This window comes from Phascolarctos cinereus, unplaced genomic scaffold (genome assembly GCF_003287225.1).
Source record: "Phascolarctos cinereus isolate Bilbo 61053 unplaced genomic scaffold, phaCin_HiC Scaffold_726;HRSCAF=1367, whole genome shotgun sequence".
In the NCBI taxonomy this organism is placed as follows: domain Eukaryota; kingdom Metazoa; phylum Chordata; class Mammalia; order Diprotodontia; family Phascolarctidae; genus Phascolarctos; species Phascolarctos cinereus.
Genome location: NW_027556098.1, coordinates 221,717,400 through 221,724,163, shown reverse-complemented (window position 1 = coordinate 221,724,163; position 6,764 = coordinate 221,717,400).

Genomic DNA, 6,764 nt, shown 5'->3' with positions numbered 1-6,764 from the left:
AGAAACTTTCTCTTCATTTGTACTTGTATTCCCAGAACTTAGCACAGAACCTGGTGTATAAGAAGTGCTTAATAAATGCTTTATCTAGTTACCACCCTTATAAAGCTTCCCATTGCCCTGCCTATTCCAAACACTCAACACTCCCCACATCTACCTTCCTACATCCAAGAAATGGGTCTAAACTTGGCATTTCCCTTTTGAGGTAGGACAGCTGTATTTAGACTCTTTCTACAATGAAAGTGAACTAGAAGTGTATTTCTTAATTGTCTAAGATGAAAAAAATGTAGTCCATGAGTCAGAGGCTCCCTCCTGCTATGAAATTCCTTTGGGTGCCCCCAGAGAACTTTTAACTTCTCTAGTTCATTGCCTCAACTCAGATGATTTGGAAACATCTTCAAAAGGTGGTCACCAGTTTCCCAGTATGACCATGTAAGGTCAAAATACAAATAGTATTATTTAGGAGTTAATGAAAACAGATAGGAGTTGCAACTAGGCCCACAGTGAGCACTTTTCTCTCAGAGACTTCTAAGGTCTCAGTGATTTAGATTACTGCCTTTGCAAGGGAATAATTGGCATTTGCCCCTCCGTATCTTTGCTCCTCTCCACAGCCCTTCATCCATGCAGCACTGGTACTTTCTAGCCCCTCCCAGCACACTCACTGGAGCACGTCACTGTTCTCTGTGTCCACGTCCTGCAGCTTCCCTCAGTTTCCTAAAGGTGGCATTTTATTATACTGCCCCTTTCCCTTTGTTCTCTGTCATTCTGTTGTTCTACAAACTCCCTCCCTTTCCCAGTGATGAGGAGTCTAACAACCAGTCTCAGTGCAGAGAAAGACCCTCTGGCTGAATTTAAAGCTTTAGAATGTGCCTGCAAAATAGAGTGCCTTCATTTCTTCTTTTGTACACCTGCACCTGAGGTCCCAGGTCTCACACATAGGTCTTCTGTAGGGGCTACAAGAGCCCCTTCCACCTGGTCTGTCTCCTCGGTGCCACCTAATGTCATGGCAGCTTATTGCAGTTTGTGACCCCCACCCCCACCCCAACATCTGAGCCTTGTGTATCCCACTCATCTTCACATTTTCTATTGAGTCCAGGAGATGGAGTAGGGGTTGGGAGAAAGTACCAGCATCCCTCTGTAATTGTCCATCCATTCTCCTAGGCATCTGGCAGGGTTATTTAAATAACCTGGGGTTCCTTCTCAGTGGAGATAAGAAAGGGCCAAAAAACTGACTACTGCTAGCAAAGAGAAAAATCTGTAAACCTTGCTAGAAAGATATCATCTGGATGTTACCATACCAACACTGGAGAACAGATAAACCTGAAAATGGTGCTGTTTCTGAGATTTCCATTTGAATTTCCAGAGGATGAGATTTTTAAATTTGGATGGGCCCAAAGGCTCTCATCTCCTAAAGTTGGGGAGAGGAGAAAAATGATTGATGAAACACTTGTTTGTGGCAGCTATTTATCAACTTTAAGAGAATTAGCTGATTCCTGGAAACATATCAGTGGTGGACATAAAGGTTTCTTTATAAACACATCTGCCTGGTAGCTAATGCATGTTTTCTCATCGACAAAAATAACTCATGTGAAGAACCTTATTTTGTTCCTAAGAGCTGTTGAGTTTACTGGAAAAAATAATTGTTGCTGTTTTTCTTAAAGATCTTACATCTTCACATTCCTTTGTTTTCACTCAAGCAGATGTCCTTGATCAAAAATTAATTAGTATACAATCTAAATCTGTTCTGTGGTTCTGATAATTGCAAATCCATGCAGTATGCTGGCATGCTAATTCCCTTCCCCCTTCCCCTCCTTCCACCCCAGCTTCAAATTCAGGTAAGCTTCCAAATTTGACAGAAAGTGTTCTTGTCAGGAATTTTAAAGAAAGATGTTACTTGGCAAGAGTCAATACAATCAGCAAAGTCTCTTTCATTGGCATTTTGCTACTGCATCAGTTATGGACCTGTTAACACTTGTTTTAATTTCTTATCCATTTCCAATTGTGCCCACTAAAATTGGGCACATCAGTTGCCAGCTTGTGCTAAAATCTGAGTTTTGAAGCAGTTGTTTCAATACTCATTGTGAACAGTGAATATCCATGACACTTTGGTATTTTGTACAAAACCGACAAGCAGTTCACAATGCCTTTATTTTACACCGCTCTGCTCTCTCCAGGCACACATCAGCCCAGCCTCCTCTGAGGTCTCCTCTGAGTTCACCATCTACCACATCACCACCCAAATAAAAAAAAAAAACCACATAAAAAATTGTCATTGATGCCCCATGTAGGAAGCAGAATAGGGCTGGTAATTAGACATTGTCATATATTTTTACATGTTATCTCTACTCCCAAAGTCTTTGACTAGTGATAAGGATTGGGTGTGTGATTTTCCTAATGTAGTGAACTCCTTGGGAGGACAGAAGATGAATCAATACACCTGCCTGCCACCAGAGAGGTGATACATTTAAAATGGAGAGTGAGACATGCAGTTTTGGGATATGGCCTATGTAAGAATTTGTTTATCCAAAAATACATATTTGCTATTTTTCTTTTTTCATTGTTTAATTGGGGCTGTGGAGGAGAATTGGAAGGAAGGGAAGGGGGGAAATGCTTGTAAAAGAAATAACAGATAGAGCCAGAGAGAGAAAAACTTTCTGATGAGGAAACTCCTCTGTAAATGATGGTCCTAGAGAATTGCTTAGAGCATTGATAGGTTACATACATAGGTTACATAACTCATCCAGTAACACACCGAAAGTATATGAGAGACTTAGAGGCAAGATTGTAACTTGGGTTTGTCCAGCTCCGAGGCTGTGCAACGCTACTAGACTCATCACTTGTTTGCTGTATTGCTTTCTGAGAAAATACTCTACTACTACAACAAGTAATATTTTTTTCCCTTCTTCTATTCCTAGGAGAGCACTGTAAGATAAATGTTCATGTGTGCTAAAGGACAGCATAAGATATTGCACAATAAAGATGAAATTGTCATTGGTTTGCTTTATATTCTATACATTTTAATAAGCAAATTCCCATTTAAAGGCATTAAATCTTCTAGGTTTTGATTTCTGTAGGACCGTATGTGTTACGAAAGTAATATTGAGCAACCTCATGTGATGATTATATAATTCAGTATGGAGAAAATATCAGGAAAACAAATAACACATATGTATTCCTTATTCAAAGAAGGTACATGTAATTTTGGTTTGAAAATGTTTAGAAAACCAGATACTTCTCTAAAGCTAAAATATTTAAATGCTATTGCTAACTGATTCTGGAGCTTCACGCCACTTTAAAAAATTGTTTATATGACAAACATAAGTATATTCTTTCTTTAATGACTGGGGAAACAGCAAAAAGGAAGAATTATAACACAGATGAGGTATTCAGTTCAGCTCAGTTTTGTGTTTTATTGTAACAAGGCCCAAGATGAGTCCGTGATATCTAACAATTTGAACTTCTGGGTCCTGAGTAAAGGAGTTTACATGCTAAAGTAAACTGCTCTAGATCAAGAGCATGGTGACAAGACAGTATTCAGTCCTAGGGAGTCCTAGCCTCTAATGAAAAGGCAAAAGGTGCTTTTCTCATGTTCTTTGGTTCATTATACCAACATCCAAGTGTCCCAGGGAAGATTTACTTGAGGCTTGGATTTGGCTTATATATACAGGGTATCCCCAAAGGGAGAAATAGATATGTCCTCAACAGTCAATGTAAATCAGATATGGGCCAGGTATTTCTTTCTTTCATGCAAAAGAAATGCTGCAAACAAATGGCTGTCGCAAATGAGTATGGAAATTAATTTAAGTAAACAACATCCAATAACTCCTGTTATATTGTCTTAGAAAATGAGACAAACTTCAGCCCTACACCTTCTCTCTCAAGTACTATATCTTCTTAACAGCCAGGTGAGAGGGTAAGCCCCTTCCCTTCTCAGCTCTGCCCTTAGACAGCTCTAACTAAAGGACCCAGGCTCTCTAACTTTCAGACTCACAAGGCTGCCTCCAAGACTGGATCCTCTCTTAGGAATTCAGTTCAGTGACCTCTGCTTGAGAAAGGAAACACCAAGAAGAAAAAGAAGTCAAACGCCCTAAGGAGAACAGTGGCCATCTCTTCCAGGGTGGTAGGAAGAATAGTTGACATTTGTCCCCACCTCTCCAGGCATAGACTCAGATAGACCTAACATGATTTGCAGCTGGGAAGAGAAGAGATCATTGAGGGCAGGTTATTTCCTTTTAAAGATCCACTGTGTTACTGGTTCACCCTGCTCAGTGACTCAATCACTTCATCATCCCCTAAGTACCTATGTCCTTCAGCACTGAGTTACAAATGACCAGCAAGAGGCATCCAGGAGCTCTGTCTTGACCTGGCACATATGCCCACTGGAAGCAGGCAGGGCCCTATGCATATCCTATTGCATATGTGTTAAGCATCCTTTTCTATTTATATCTGGCACACACTTTATAATGCTTGTCAAATGACTGGCTGACATCCTAAATATACATGTAAAATATTCCACACTGAACTTCAGCTATAAACAAGACTTCCAAACTATTTGGGTTTGATCTTCTAAACAAGTAGGATAATAATATAGAATGCATTTGGGGATACCCTTAGCTCTTTCACTTGGGCAATATTCAATTCATCGGGGGCTTATTAAGCATCTACTGTATTCACAGCTGCGGTTCAGGGCAGTGATGTCAAGAAGGCTCCCTAGCTCATTTCTGTCACAAGTGGCAGTAGTGAGTATGGTGGCATGGAAAGAACACTGAATGTGGAGTCAGAGGCTCTGGACTTAAATCCTCCTACCACTTTGACCTTGAGAAGGCTCCTATCCTATCCATCTAGGTGGTTCAGTTATTAAAACACTAGATCTAAAGGCTGGAGGAATATCTGAGTTCAAACTGGGGTGACTGTGACTTTGGACAATTCACTTAATCTCTGTTTATCTCAGTTTCTTCAAATGCAAAATGGGTGTAATAATAGCATCCGCTTCACAGAATTGTGAGAATAAAATAAGGTTGTAAAGCTCTGACACACAGTGGGTACTTAATAAATGCTTTTTCCTTCCCTCCCTCCATCCTCATCTGTAAAATGAGGATGTTGGACAAGGTAACTTTGAAGGCCCCTTCCAGCTCCAAATCTGTGGTCCTGCTTTAGGTCCCACCTTCCCAGAGAACCAAGAATTGTACTTTGTGAAATCTTGTGTCCAAAGGAAGTGACACAGAATTGGACCAAGGCTATAAAATGTGTTATTCTCTTTAAACATTTGGGCTGAAGAAAAACTGCAAGTTTATATTAATCTGTAAAAAGATGATTTGATTGAATGGTACCAGGAAAAGCACTTACCATCTCAGGATCTCACAGCTTACCCATCTGCAAGCTGTTTTAATGTGAGACACTACAGGGACCTTTGTGTTTGCCCAGAAACAGAGGTCACTTCTTTCCTGAACTCCTTATGGGAAGCTGAACCAAGGAATGAAGAGATCTGGGCATAAGAACAGATGGCCTTAGAATGAGAGAAATTAAGAAACACTTAGGTGCAGAGAAAACATAGGGAATTACTATAGGAAACCCAGAGAAAATACAAATTGGAACTAGAGCAGCACAAACCTGTAAAAATGACCCTAAAAGATTCCTTCCTCTTTATGGCTGGAGGGGACCCAAAAGCCATTCTCTTCACTTTCCAAAAGAGCAATGCTTGGCAGAGGTAAGGCTGATAAGGCTATTTTCTAACATGATGAGAAGGACACTCAAGTACTCAACAACCTCATAAAATCATTGAAATATAAAGAAAAAGAACTATAAATATAAAAATATTTATATATCTTATATATAAATACAAAAATATGCATATTTGTATATATAATGGGTATGTATTTTAGATGTGAATATAAAATATGTTTTATGTTATGTAAAAAAATTATTAATTTAAAAAAAAGACAAAAAGATTTAAACCAAACTGGAATTATTTCAGACAAAAGTTCCAGAACTGCATTCCTCAGGTGGGACAGTCCTATGACCACTGCAAGGCTAAACTAATTGGTCTCCTTAAAAAGGGAATACAGGAAGTAAAGTAGAACAAAGGTAAAAGATGGAAAAATCAATCAGATCTATTATTAAATCCCTCTGGAAAGCGAAAAAAGAAAAAATTTTTTTATTCACCAACAAGCCACCCCATCACTCCCCCCATTCAAAGGAAACTAATGAATTGGCTAGAAGACTTTCCATAAACAAGGGTAGACTAGAAAACTAAGTACCCTTAAACTGGGGATGGGGAGTGGGGAGAAATGATGTATTGTTTCAAAGGAAGATGGAAAGGAATGAGGACACCAGAGATGCCACTTTCACAAGAAATCAAGAGCATTTAAGAAAACATCTATTTTAATAAAACTGCTAGAAAATGCTCTATGACTATGTTATTAACTAACGGACACCTTATGTGCTCCTGGGTGTTCATGCAATATCCAAAGATCTAGAAGAAAATTCCTCCCACCCCCACACTCTCAATATGTTTCTAGAAATGGAAGATTACAGGAAAATCATGGACAAGAGTTCCATAGGATGTGAAAATATGGATGTTTTATGATCTATATTCTTGGAGGATGTACTAGGCAGCTAGATGGCACAGTGGTTAAGAGCTATGGTCTTGATATCAGGAAGACCTACATTTAAATCCTGCCTTATATACTTAGTAGCTTGTAAGACCCAGGAGTCTTAACCATTCTCAGCCTCAGTTTCCTCATCTGTAAAATGGGGATAGTAGTAGT